This window comes from Lucilia cuprina, chromosome 6, assembly GCF_022045245.1.
Source record: "Lucilia cuprina isolate Lc7/37 chromosome 6, ASM2204524v1, whole genome shotgun sequence".
Lineage (NCBI taxonomy): Eukaryota > Metazoa > Arthropoda > Insecta > Diptera > Calliphoridae > Lucilia > Lucilia cuprina.
Genome location: NC_060954.1, coordinates 56,436,777 through 56,443,075, shown reverse-complemented (window position 1 = coordinate 56,443,075; position 6,299 = coordinate 56,436,777). Strand labels below are relative to the sequence as shown.

Below are 6,299 nucleotides of genomic sequence, written 5' to 3'. Positions count from 1 at the left end.
AATGAAAAATATGTTCAATAGAATAGAGGCGTTAAAGAAACCACAATTTGTCTTCTCGATCAATGTCATATTAATAAGAAATATGAAAAAATGTAAATCTATATACCAAATATAAGTTTATGTTTAAACATTATCATTAGTAACAAATCAATCAAAATATTTCATTTATAAACACAAATAATCAATAACCGTATTGTTGAAAATGTATTGAGTTGATAAGACATCAAAAACTACAACAACAACAATGATAATTATATTAATGACATTATTAATCAATAAAACAACCAACTGAGGGTGTTTTTTGTTGTTGTTGCTGTAACGCCTTGGGTTTAGGTAGTTGTTAAATTTTAGATAAATAAAAATCACTAATAGTTTACGCCTAAATCAACATTGTGTCTATATTTATTGCAGCCATTATTGAAGCTCAGAGAAGGCATTTCATTAAGAAATGTTTTTAATAATTTGTTGTGAATTCATGATAAGGATTTAATCTGTAGACTAGAGTTTAATGTAGTCTATACACTAAAGCTTAATGTAGTCTATATACTAGAGATTAATGTAGTCTATATACTAGAGATTAATGTAGTCTATACACTAGAGCTAGTCTATAGACTAGAGCTTCATCTAGTCTATAGACTAGAGCTTCATCTAGTCTATAGACTAGAGCTTCATCTAGTCTATAGACTAGAGCTTCATCTAGTCTATAGACTAGAGTTTCATCTAGTCTATAGACTAGAGCTTCATCTAGTCTATAGACTAGAGCTTCATCTAGTCTATAGACTAGAGCTTCATCTAGTCTATAGACTAGAGCTTCATCTAGTCTATAGACTAGAGCTTCATCTAGTCTATAGACTAGAGCTTCATCTAGTCTATAGACTAGAGCTTCATCTAGTCTATATAGACTAGAGCTTCATCTAGTCTATAGACTAGAGCTTCATCTAGTCTATAGACTAGAGCTTCATCTAGTCTATAGACTAGAGCTTCATCTAGTCTATAGACTAGAGCTTCATCTAGTCTATAGACTAGAGCTTCATCTAGTCTATAGACTAGAGCTTCATCTAGTCTATAGACTAGAGCTTCATCTAGTCTATAGACTAAGCTTCATCTAGTCTATAGACTAGAGCTTCATCTAGTCTATAGACTAGAGCTTCATCTAGTCTATAGACTAGAGCTTCATCTAGTCTATAGACTAGAGCTTCATCTAGTCTATAGACTAGAGCTTCATCTAGTCTATAGACTAGAGCTTCATCTAGTCTATAGACTAGAGCTTCATCTAGTCTATAGACTAGAGCTTCATCTAGTCTATAGACTAGAGCTTCATCTAGTCTATAGACTAGAGCTTCCTCTAGTCTATAGACTAGAGCTTCATCTAGTCTATAGACTAGAGCTTCATCTAGTCTATAGACTAGAGCTTCATCTAGTCTATAGACTAAGCTTCATCTAGTCTATAGACTAGAGCTTCATCTAGTCTATAGACTAGAGCTTCATCTAGTCTATAGACTAGAGCTTCATCTAGTCTATAGACTAGAGCTTCATCTAGTCTATAGACTAGAGCTTCATCTAGTCTATAGACTAGAGCTTCATCTAGTCTATAGACTAGAGCTTCATCTAGTCTATAGATTAGAGCTTCATCTAGTCTATAGACTAGAGCTTCATCTAGTCTATAGACTAGAGCTTCATCTAGTCTATAGACCAGAGCTTCATCTAGTCTATAGACTAGAGCTTCATCTAGTCTATAGACTAGTCTATAGACTAGAGCTTCATCTAGTCTATAGACTAGAGCTTCATCTAGTCTATAGACTAGTCTATAGACTAGAGCTTCATCTAGTCTATAGACTAGTCTATAGACTAGAGCTTCATCTAGTCTATAGACTAGAGCTTCATCTAGTCTATAGACTAGAGCTTCATCTAGTCTATAGACTAGAGCTTCATCTAGTCTATAGACTAGAGCTTCATCTAGTCTATAGACTAGAGCTTCATCTAGTCTATAGACTAGAGCTTCATCTAGTCTATAGACTAGAGCTTCATCTAGTCTATAGACTAGAGCTTCATCTAGTCTATAGACTAGAGCTTCATCTAGTCTATAGACTAGAGCTTCATCTAGTCTATAGACTAGAGCTTCATCTAGTCTATAGACTAGAGCTTCATCTAGTCTATAGACTAGAGCTTCATCTAGTCTATAGACTAGAGCTTCATCTAGTCTATAGACTAGAGCTTCATCTAGTCTATAGACTAGAGCTTCATCTAGTCTATAGATAGAGCTTCATCTAGTCTATAGTCATATAGACTAGAGCTTCATCTAGTCTATAGACTAGAGCTTCATCTAGTCTATAGACTAGAGCTTCATCTAGTCTATAGACTAGAGCTTCATCTAGTCTATAGACTAGTCTATAGACTAGAGCTTCATCTAGTCTATAGACTAGTCTATAGACTAGAGCTTCATCTAGTCTATAGACTAGTCTATAGACTAGAACTTCATCTAGTCTATAGACTAGTCTATAGACTAGAGCTTCATCTAGTCTATAGACTAGTCTATAGACTAGAGCTTCATCTAGTCTATAGACTAGAGCTTCATCTAGTCTATAGACTAGTCTATAGACTAGAGCTTCATCTAGTCTATAGACTAGAGCTTCAACTAGTCTATAGACTAGAGCTTAATAAACTAGTTTTATGGCTTAATTGGGGCTAAATCTAGTCTATATTTTAGATCATAATCTAATATACAGTCTGTAGCTTTTTTAAAAAAATTCTTGTGATCAGTTTAAAGAAAATTTTGACAAATTAATGTTTTAAAAACATAACAAAGATCTTCCTAAAAACATAGATTTATTTTTATCTTAAATCATAAATTTTTTCTTTCATATTATTTATAATATATTCACAAACATTATAAAACTCTCCTTTAAAACAGCTGTGCTTTTTAAAACAAAATTTAAATTTAGTTTTATTTATGTGTACAAAATCTATTCATGGTTTATTGGTTTTTAATAATAAATAGTGCCGACAAATACATTAAATCCCAACGACAACAACGACCAAACGATCGATGCTCATTATAATAATATGTAGTAGACCCAAAAAAAAAAAATAAAATAAAATAAAATATGGTAAATAGTCGTAATGTAGTAAAATTTGGCACGCGTAAATTATTTGTTTGGAATTTGTAAAATATTGAATGACTGACTGTTGATAAGTTGTTTAACAATATTTGATATTATTTTTCATGTAAATATTAACATTAACATTAATAATAAATTGAATTTAAAAGAAAATATAAACTATTATTAAAAAACAAAGTTAACACTTGACAGAAGTGTTCGTTTGTTCGTTTGATGTCTGCTTGTCTAGCCCACCTATTGATTTAATAAATTTTCAATTGTCCATACCGAAAATTATTTGTTGGATGTTAATTTTGTATTCATAAAGGTAAATACACATGCTGTGTATTATTTATTGACTCTCGCTTTTATGTTGAATTAATAATTAAGGTTTGTAGGTAATTAAATGTTTAATTAGTTGTGCGTTTTAAATTTTTAAATTTACATTGAATTATTGTAATTTTTTCCATTAAAGATTAAATAGCTTAATATAGCTTAATAAATAGCTTAATATAGTCTGCAGATTGGAGCTTAATATAGTATAGAGAAAAGAGTTAAATTTAGTCTTTAGACTAGAGCTTTATCTAGTCAATAGACAAGAGTTTATTCTAGTCTATAAACTAGAGCTTATTCTTGTCCATAAACTAGGGCTTATTCAAGTCTATAAACTAGAGCTTATTCTAGTCCATAAACTAGAGCTTATTCTAGTCTATAAACTAGAGCTTCGTCTAGTCCATAAACTGGAGCTTAATTTAGTCTATAGATTAGATCTTAATCTAACCTACAGACTAGAGTTTTATCTACTCTATTGCCTAAAGCTTTTTCAAGTCTATAGAATTGAGCTTATTCTAGTTTATAGACTAGAGCTTAATCTAGTCTATAAACAAGATCTTAATATAGTCTATAGACTAGAGCTTTATCTAGTCTATAGACTATAGATTAATCTAGTCTATAGGCTAGAGCTTAAAATATTCTAGAGCTTAACATATTCGATAGACTAGAGCTTAACGTAGTCTGTAGACAAGAGCATAACATAGTCTATAGACTAGAGCTTAACATATTATATATACTAGAGCTTAATTTAGTTTATATACTAGAGCTTAATCTAGTCTATAGACTAGAGCTTAAAATAGTCTATAGACTAGAGCTTAAAATAGTCTATAGACCAGAGCTTAACATAGTCGATAGACTAGAGCTTAACGTAGTCTGTAGACTAGAGCATAACATAGTCTATAGGCTAGTGCTTAACATATTATATATACTAGAGCTTAATCTAGTCTATATACCAGAGCTTAATCTAGTCTATAGACTAGAACTTAACATATTCTATATACTAGTCTATAGACTCGAGCTTGATCTAGTCTATAGACTAAAGCTTAATACAGTCAATAGACTCGAGCTTTGTATAGTCTATGGACTTGAGCTTTATCTACTCTATAGACTAGAGCTTTATCTAGTCTCTAGACTAGAGGTTAATATATTCAATAGACTAGAGCTTAATATAGTTAATAGACTAGAGCTCAATCTAGTCTATAGACTAGAGCTTTATCTAGTCAATAGACTCGGGCTTTATATAGTCTATAGACTAGAGCTGTATCTACTTTTTAGACTAGAGCTTTATCTGGTCTTTAGACTAGAGCTTAATATAGTCAATAGAATAGGGCTTAATGTGGCCTGTAGACTAGAGCTTAATCTAGTCTATAGGCTAGAAGTTATGCTGGTCTATAGACTAGAGTTTGATTGAGTCTATAGCCAAAGCTTAATGTAGTCTATAGACTGGAGCTCAATCTAGTCTATAGACTAAAGCTTATTCTAGTCTATAAACTAGTGCTTAATCTAGTTTGTAGACAGAAGCTTAATCTAGTCTTTAGATTAGAGCTTAATCTAGTTTAAAGTTTAGAGCTTAATCTAGTCCCTAGACTAGAGCTTAACCTAGTCTAGAGGTTATTCTTAATCTAGCCTATAGTATATAAACTAGAACTTAACATCGTCTATAGATTAAAGCTTTATCTAGTCTATATTTAGTCTAGTTTAATCTAGTATATAAATTAGAAGTTAATATAGTTTATGTACTAGAGCTTAATCTATTCAGTAGACTGTTAAAGTTTTGCCTTAACTCGTCTCGTTTTTTTACCTGGCATTAAAATAATCTAACGTTGTTGTTTATTTTCTCATAATTTATACAAATTACTTGTAATCATTCTTTATGTCAGTTAAAATTTTAACTGGGCGTTTTAAAAAACCCCACATTTTTTAAAACGAAATATTAAACAGGTTTTATTTTTATAAATAAAAGTTATGAAATAAAATTTTATAGAATTTCTTTGTAATACAGATATATTGTATTTTAAACACATACTTAATAAATTACTTAGTAATAAGTTTTAATTAAAAATATTTAAATTTAAGTTAAAGCTTTTAATTGATACACATCTATATGACAGCACCAACTGATCACACCAACTACCGCTGATCTGTGTTGGCTTCGTCGTAAACTATAAATATTGTACTGGAGTTTTCCAAGTACTTAAGACGTTGATCGATTACTAATTCTTTGTAAAGTTTGTAAACAATTCTATAAAATATAATTTGTATAGTTAAACCTAAGAAAGAAGAAAATATTAGAGATTAAAATTAATAAAAATATTTTAACTTTAAACACCTTTTAAGTGTTAATTAGTTAAATATTAAGGCCATTGCTATAGCAAACTTACCAAATATCATTAATATTGTTAAGACAAGAAAGCTTTTCACTTCTTCATTGGGTGCATCGAGATAGTAAAAATTTTTCAATAATACCACAAATAAATAGATTGCGGTGACAATAATACAGAAAAAACTATTATATAGCCAAGGCACTAGACATAAATGTTTTTCCTGAAAAATATATAATTTTTTTCTGAAAGTTTCAAATTTTAAAATTAATTGATACTCACTTTAAGGGCGCCCCATATTAGAAAAGGTGAGGTCATAATAAATGTTAAACTAAATGAAACGGCGACACTTAAAGATGATACTGAAAAGAAAAATTTAAGAAAAAAATAACTACAGATTTTAAAAAAGTCTAATCTATATTCTATTATTAGTATATATTTTATAATCTAGTCTATAGTCTAGTCTATAGTCTAGTCTATAGTCTAGTCTATAGTCTAGTCTATAGTCTAGTCTATAGTCTAGTCTATAGTCTAGTCTATAGTCTAG

The 6,299-nt window shown here is 30.3% G+C and overlaps 1 protein-coding gene across 2 annotated transcripts in view; it reads right to left on the bottom strand.

Moving 5' to 3' along the window:
* Nucleotides 1-5,395: 5,395 nt before the first annotated feature.
* Nucleotides 5,396-6,299, bottom strand: part of LOC111688714 — a 4,975-nt gene continuing 4,071 nt past the window's right edge. Inside the window, exons 5-7 of one of the 2 annotated variants that reach the window (XR_006941473.1) lie at nucleotides 6,035-6,114; nucleotides 5,813-5,975; nucleotides 5,396-5,701 (exon numbers count right to left, since the gene is read on the bottom strand). The gene's annotated coding sequence lies outside the window, so the exon portion shown is untranslated. Of the gene's footprint in view, nucleotides 5,702-5,812; nucleotides 5,976-6,033; nucleotides 6,115-6,299 lie in introns of those variants that run through there. The other variant, XM_046955658.1, reaches the window with a different exon arrangement.